The sequence below is a fragment of the Micropterus salmoides genome, unplaced genomic scaffold (genome assembly GCF_014851395.1).
Source record: "Micropterus salmoides isolate LMB-PRFRI ecotype aquatic unplaced genomic scaffold, ASM1485139v1 Ms_hic_scaffold_17, whole genome shotgun sequence".
NCBI lineage: Eukaryota > Metazoa > Chordata > Actinopteri > Centrarchiformes > Centrarchidae > Micropterus > Micropterus salmoides.
Window position 1 is genome coordinate 24,257,762 of NW_024040817.1, and position 6,999 is coordinate 24,264,760.

Genomic DNA, 6,999 nt, shown 5'->3' on the forward strand with positions numbered 1-6,999 from the left:
CCATTGGGATGTAGATACCATTAAATCAAAAGGTCACTCTCAAACCAGCAAATGTTGGTCTGTTCCTACTGTGAATCAGAAGGAGCACACATACTTAACGCTGCAGCACCAAACCTCCCTCAAAATTAGAGACGCTTACCCAACTTAATGTCATAATCCCTTCCACTTCATCAGAGCTGCAGAACTACCACCATGACGGCTCAGCTCGCTTACCCCGTGGAGAGAACACTCACCCATCCAGCCTCATCAAGTCTATTTATCAGAATGATCTCTTTAAAGTCAGCTCTCCCCATCCCGTCGCCCTACTTAAAGCCATGTCGTGTTAGTGCCCATAGATCGTCTCCCTCATTCACGTCGCCACATCACTGTGCTTATTCTCTCATTATAGAGCGCGGGGCATCAACTCTGTCTTCACAGGGATTAATGTAACTGGATTCTTTGTCAACATGTATGAACATCTCTATTGGAGATACTTCACTGCCATTACACAACCCTCATTTATTAAGCAGTGGTACTTTTCTGCTACTGGAAAATGGGGTTAAAATGACTTGGCTTTTTTTTCAGTCCATTTCTGATATAACTGTCAAAACAGTTTCTTAAAAGTAACCCTGTGCATAATGTATGGCTCATTTAATGATGGTTGATTATCACTCTGGCAGTTTGACCACATGTTTCTCAATTCTAGGCTGGATTAGTGCATGAATTTCAATTCATTTCCAGCCTACGTGACTTGCTCTGTTGTTCCTTAAAAATACATGCTCCCCTTTCCTTTCCTATTAGTCCCAGACATTCCTAAATGTATTCCCACAATCCTGTTTTACCCAATCCGCCTAATTACTCTCCCAGAGGATTCCAGTCTTTGGATGAACCATGGTTTTCTCCTTTCACTTGTTAAACATGCTTTTCCACGGAAGACTCAGAAAAGAGAACATCAGTGATCCTACAAAACCCTGTGTTAAAAACAAGGCACTGTCCCACATAAATATGTTTCTGTTCACATTGGCTGCTTTTCTACCTTATTTATGGTAGAATATTGATTCACAGTAAAATGTATCTAGGGCCATTTGTTATTCTATTTGTTTTCTATCAAGAAACATACCAGAAGGCACATAATACACTGTACTATTTACACACTAATGCTCCTTATTACTCTTTAACAAGTCTTAGAGAAATACAGTTGGATTCGGATATTTTTCTCTGTTCAAACACTTGGGCCGGGAGGAATATTTCATTTTTATTTCCATTTTCATGTATACAACTGTAAACTGTTCTCTTTAGGCTACTGACAACACTGATCCTAAAAAAATGTCAGGTAAAGGTAAACATATACAAGGAGGAGAAAGCTTAATAAGAATGTTTGGATAATCCTATGCTCAATGGGTGTTTGTAACTCCAGGCCAAATTGCATATTGACCATTATGACATTGTAAAATACCATTGCATGTTATTATCAGCAAATGGAAATTGACTCACTCCAAATCCAGTTGTGCACTGGATTTGCACTTGAATGGCACGATTTACTGAAATCCTTCTGATCAGGCAGATTTGCAGCGTTTGAACTGAGGCTGGCACTGTAAAACCTCCCCTCAGCAGGTTTGCCTCATTTAAATTAAAGCTGCTGCTGTTGTTGCCCAGTCAGGTACCAGTACTGCAATGTAGCAGCACAATGTTTTTCACATCTGTGTCTCTGCTACTGTTTATGTTAAGTATTTGGTAAAACTAAGGTAAAGATCAACATCTATGAAGGTATTTTTGTGTGTTTTTAATGGAAGCAAAAAAATGTTTTGAGGGCATATTTATTGCACTGCAATCAAAAATCAAGTTTGTCATTAAAAACAAACACGCCTTTTTTCTGTCACAAAAAGTTTTAATTGCTAATTTGTCCTCTTTGATTACAAGTGAGAGAGTTTAGCAAGTCGAATAGCTTTGAGAGTCAAAAATGGTTGAAATAAGAGATTCTATTGGTAGGTTTGACTGACCAATCATGGGTTTGCATCGACTGCATGGCCACGCCCACAATTCCCTCATTTCCATTGAAATGCTTTTAAATGTAGTATGACATAATTTAATGATTTTTTATATATACCATTGGCAAGGTCACAGAGTCTATCGCTGTCTCTTTTTTGAATTAAATTTATAATAGTTAGCTAGCTGTCTTGGTGTGAAGCTTGATTTGTGACTAAGGTTAGCTACTCATGGTTAAACACATTGTACATGATATCCAGCAAAACTCGTTGTCTGTGATGGTGGTTGAAGATTATGGTCACACAGCATAAACTAGACTTTAGACTGCTAATATTACATTGAAAATTTAGACTGTTATCTAGATATTTTGAGGCTGCCTTGTTACGTTTTCTCCTTAAGATGTGACATAGAAGGATTTATTGCACTCTTATTTTCCTCCCATAGTTTCAGTGTAGATCATTGGTAACAGCTATGTCCAGCATGGTGGCCAGAGAGCCGCAGAGAGCTTCACTCTGCCGGACATCTCTTGGTCTGGTTGGCTTCTCCCCTTCTTTTCCCCTCCCTGCAAAGAAGTGCAGAACCGCATGTCTTCATCATCCACTGTGGCGGCAGCAGCATGGGGGAAGTCAGCAAAGTGAAGCTGGTCAACATGATGGAGGACCTGCACCGGCTTTACCTCCAGCACCCTTGCATAAAGATCATGTTTTTGTCTGTGACCCAAAGTGTTGGTGAAAGGCTCGTGCCAATCAGTGAACAGTGTTATGGCTGCATTGGTTTGTAGCTTAAATGATGCCATGAACCCTTGCATTGGACATGACAGTCCTGGGCTGTATTTGAAAAATGGAGTTTATTTCACAACTAGGGCAAATTATGTTTTTAAGTACAGTAGCCAATTGCCTTAAAGGCCACCTCCAAATGCAGTGAACTGCTTTCAGTTTCAGTGTCTCTGCTTACTAGTTTACTACATGTCCACCTTTGTGAACAATAAAAAATCACATGGTTTACATTGCAATAATTTCTATTTATATATTTGCACTTGTTTTGTCTTTAATACTGACTGAAAATGTTAGATTTCACATTCTGATATACTGTAAGTCTAGTTCAAACACACAAGAACATGTGTACATCCAACAAACCTGTGAGCATAGTGCTGAATAAAAGGGCTTAGAGTGAAAAAATAAGAATGCGCTGCACTGCACACTGAGTAATTATGAATCCTACTAGGCAGTATCATTTATTGCAATGTTTCAAATTGAGGTCTTTTCAGGCAAATACACAGGTATTGTGAAGCTTATTCAGTGAGGTAAAAAAAAAAAAACACTGTGCCTCACTATACAGTTAAAGCCTCACAATACCTGTCCAATACCTATAAGACTTCTCAGAGGTCTCAATAAATGACACCTCCTAGGGGGATTCAAAACTATTCATTGTGCCAAAAAGAGATGTTAACCTATAAATACCATATCAATACTTTAATTTACAACTATTAATCATCATATTTTGTTAAGTATAGATCACTACTATATTTCCAATGATTAGTCTTGCCTGATTTTATTTAACAAAAATGATTATACTATACACGGGCGGCACGGTGATGTAGTTGTTAGCATTGTCGCCTCACAGCAAGAAGGTCGTGGGTTCAAACCCTGGTTTCCCCGGCCTTTCTGTGTGGAGTTTGCATGTTCTCCCCGTGTCTGCATGGGTTCTCTCCGGGTGCTCCGGCTTCCTCCCACCATCCAAAGACATGCGGACTAGGTTGATTGGTGACCCTAAATTGTCCTTAGGTGTGAGTGTGTGGTTGTTTGTGTATGTGTGGCCCTGCGATGGAATGGCGACCTGTCCAGGGTGTACCCCGCCTTGCGCCCGATGTCAGCTGGGATTGGCTCCAGCCCCCCCGCGACCCTGTACGCAGGATAAGCGGTTGACAATGGATGGATGAATTATACTATACAAGAAACAGTTAAACAAATTAAAATCATATCATGCATTCATGAAAATGTGAAATTAAAAATTAAAAAGTTTACAATTATTAAAGTTGTTATGTATGACTGAGTAATTATAATAATGGAACCTATGCTTAGGAAGTCAGCGTCATAATTTTACATTTTAAATCAGTAGTGTTCATATGCTGTGGGATAAGGTGTTGTGGAGTAAAAGTAAAAACAATTGTTCAGCAAAGCAGCAGAGTGCAGGTGCTGTTAGGGAAGACAGCCAGCCACGATGGAAGGTGGAACTTTTATATCCTGTATTCTGACAGAGGCCGTCACACGTCCTACATGAGAGACAGACAGGTTAGAAATACGTGCAGCCAGAGAGCATAGACACAAGATAAGAAGCACCTGTCACACACCTAATATCTCTAAGTAATCTAGCTTTACATAACTCGCTCTACAGCCCAGCTACCTGTCCTCATAAGGCACAGCCACTGATTCTGATAATGTCTGAAAATCCTTCCTCTCCCTGACCGCTGTCACCCCGGTATAGTACATTGCCAAGTAAAATCGATTACTTGTGCATGGTGGTTTAAAAACTGCGGCTAGCGTACACTCCCATTATTTTAGCATCGTTAGCACAGCTTGGCATTGCTTAATGCTGGCTAATTTACTAGTTAACAAGCTAACCTTACATGCTGATGAGAACATCCACTGCTGCAATTCTTCGCAGGGAGGGGAAAAGAAGGGGAGAAGCCTGCAGACTAAGAGACATCCAGGAGAGTGAAGCTGCTTCCTAAGCTCTCTGCAGCTCTCTGGCCACCATGCATAGCTGTCACCAATGATCCACGCTGCAACTATGGGAGGAAAATAAACAAGTGTAATGAATGCTTCTATGTCACATCTAAAGGAGAAAACGTAACAAGACAGCAACATCTCAAAATATCTAGATAACAGTCTATACTTCAAATGTAGTATTAGTGGTCTAAAGTCTAGTTTATGCTGTGTGACCATAAACTTCAATTACCACCGTCACAGACAACGAGTTTTGCTGGATATCATAATAGAATGTGTGAACATGAGCAGCTAACCTTAGCCTAGCTAGTCATGTCTGAGTGCGCATATGCACTGCCAGTCAAGCTTCACACCAAGACAGCAAGCTAACTGTTAAACGTGTCATTCTAAAAAAGGAGACAGTGATAGACTCTGTGGCCTTGCCAACAGTAAATTTAGATAATCATTAAACATTTAAAAGCATTTCAATGGAAATGAGATGACATAACGTCAACTTACCATACTTAACCTCCATCTAGCCTGTACACGTAACAACTCCGTCTCCAGTGGAGCTAAGTGCTGGTCGGAACCGTGGGTGCGAGGGGAGTGTGGGCGTGGCCATGCAGTCAATGCAAACCCATGATACGCAATACACGACACAAGAACCACATACAACATTTATCATATTGGGTCGGACTTGTTATATACGGTCTATGGTCGGATCGGGTTGGACTTGATGAATTTAGCGCGAGGATACACATGTGACAGCATCTGGTTTTCAAAATAAGGTGTCTATGCAGTATGGAAATAAGATTAATTGGATTATAGTCACAGAAAATATAAAACAACAACAATAAAATAGGGAAATTACTTATTTTCTGGAAAAACATTAAATAAATTTGTTGACCTATGTTGCTGTTTCATCACCATTTATAGCTATAAAATGGGTTTATGATGAAATAGTTTAGTAGTTAGAGCACAACATTGTTTACAAGAGTGCAAAGTTATTCATAGATAACCTCTTAATTTTGCACGAAATGAATGCATTTAACATTAAATGTACAAAATTTTCTTATGGGGGGCATTCCCCCGGACCCCCCGAGATGGTCCGAGATCCACCCACCATAATCTCTTAAAATCCTCTCTTATTTCGACCATTTTTGACTGGCAAAACTATTTGACTGGCAAAACTCTCAGACATGCAAAACGGTTTAACCTGCAAAACTTTCTGACTGGCAAGGAAATCCTTTTGACTTGCAATCAAAGAGGACATATTAGCAATTAAAACTTTTATGACACAAAAAAAGGCCTGTTTGTTTTAAATTCAAACTTGATTTTTGATTGCAGTGCAATAAATATGCTCTCAAAACATTTTTTTGCTTGCATTAAAAAGACAAAAATACCTTCATAAACATCCACATCTTTTGAACTCCTCACCCCTACTTTGTAACGCAGACTTTCTTTTATACATTTGAAGCTGAAACTGAGAACACTGTGACAGAGTTTTTCAGACTTTGCAAAGCTCCTCCAAAGCCACAGAAGACATTTTTCACTAGCTGAGTAGGATTTCTCATAATGAATAAACTGTTATCCAGTTGTCGTGTAAAATCACTACAGATCCTCTTGAATGGGCTTTCAACTACTCCATTTGAAATTGTTGCATGAATACAAATAGTGTGTCTGACAACAAAAAGCATGCATTTTTACTGTCAATTGTAGTTAATAAAGCTTGGTAAATGAGTTTAACTCAACTGCTGGGCATCTTTGTTCATTTTATTATTTGTCCTTCAAATAGCACACATTGTAAAAATGATAATTAGCAGTATATAGCAAATAGCAAAATCCTGCATGTCAGACCTTTCCAGAAGCAAAGGAACATACAATTATTCTTCAAATTAATTTCACCAATAGCCTCTACTGAGGTCCATCAAATAGCATAACATCAATAAAAGCACTAGTCTTACCTTGAGCAATAATACATTTCGAAACAACCATGAACTCGATGTGAGAAATTTAAAACATGCTGCATGAGAGTCCTTAGTTTTCTTGAACCTTAAACCACATAACATTTTGCTGGTGTTAGGAAAAAGGCAATTTCCTAAATGCAGCATATCCTACCCACTTGTGTATTAAACATTGCTGCCTAAATAATGCGATGCCTTGTCTCTGTGCCTTAAACTACAGTTGGAGAGGGGTCACCATCCCCTGCACCTGGTCAGGCTAATCACCCACTCTGAGACTGAGGTGAGAGGGCTGAGGGCAGAGGTGCTCTCTGCCCTCAGCCCTCTCACGCGAGCACACACAGACAACACCCACACACACCCTTTCC

The 6,999-nt window shown here is 39.6% G+C and overlaps 1 long non-coding RNA gene across 2 annotated transcripts; it reads right to left on the minus strand.

The window, feature by feature from the left end:
- Window positions 1–3,855: 3,855 nt before the first annotated feature.
- Window positions 3,856–5,408, minus strand: LOC119907627. Of its 2 annotated transcripts, none has more exons than XR_005445126.1 (3): window positions 5,190–5,408; window positions 4,592–4,753; window positions 3,856–4,237 (listed from the first exon to the last, which is right to left on the minus strand). It is a non-coding gene; the product is annotated as an uncharacterized LOC119907627 (long non-coding RNA). The 2 variants fall into 2 exon arrangements; XR_005445125.1 differs by having other exon boundaries at window positions 4,587–4,753.
- Between the last annotated feature and the right edge of the window lie 1,591 nt (window positions 5,409–6,999).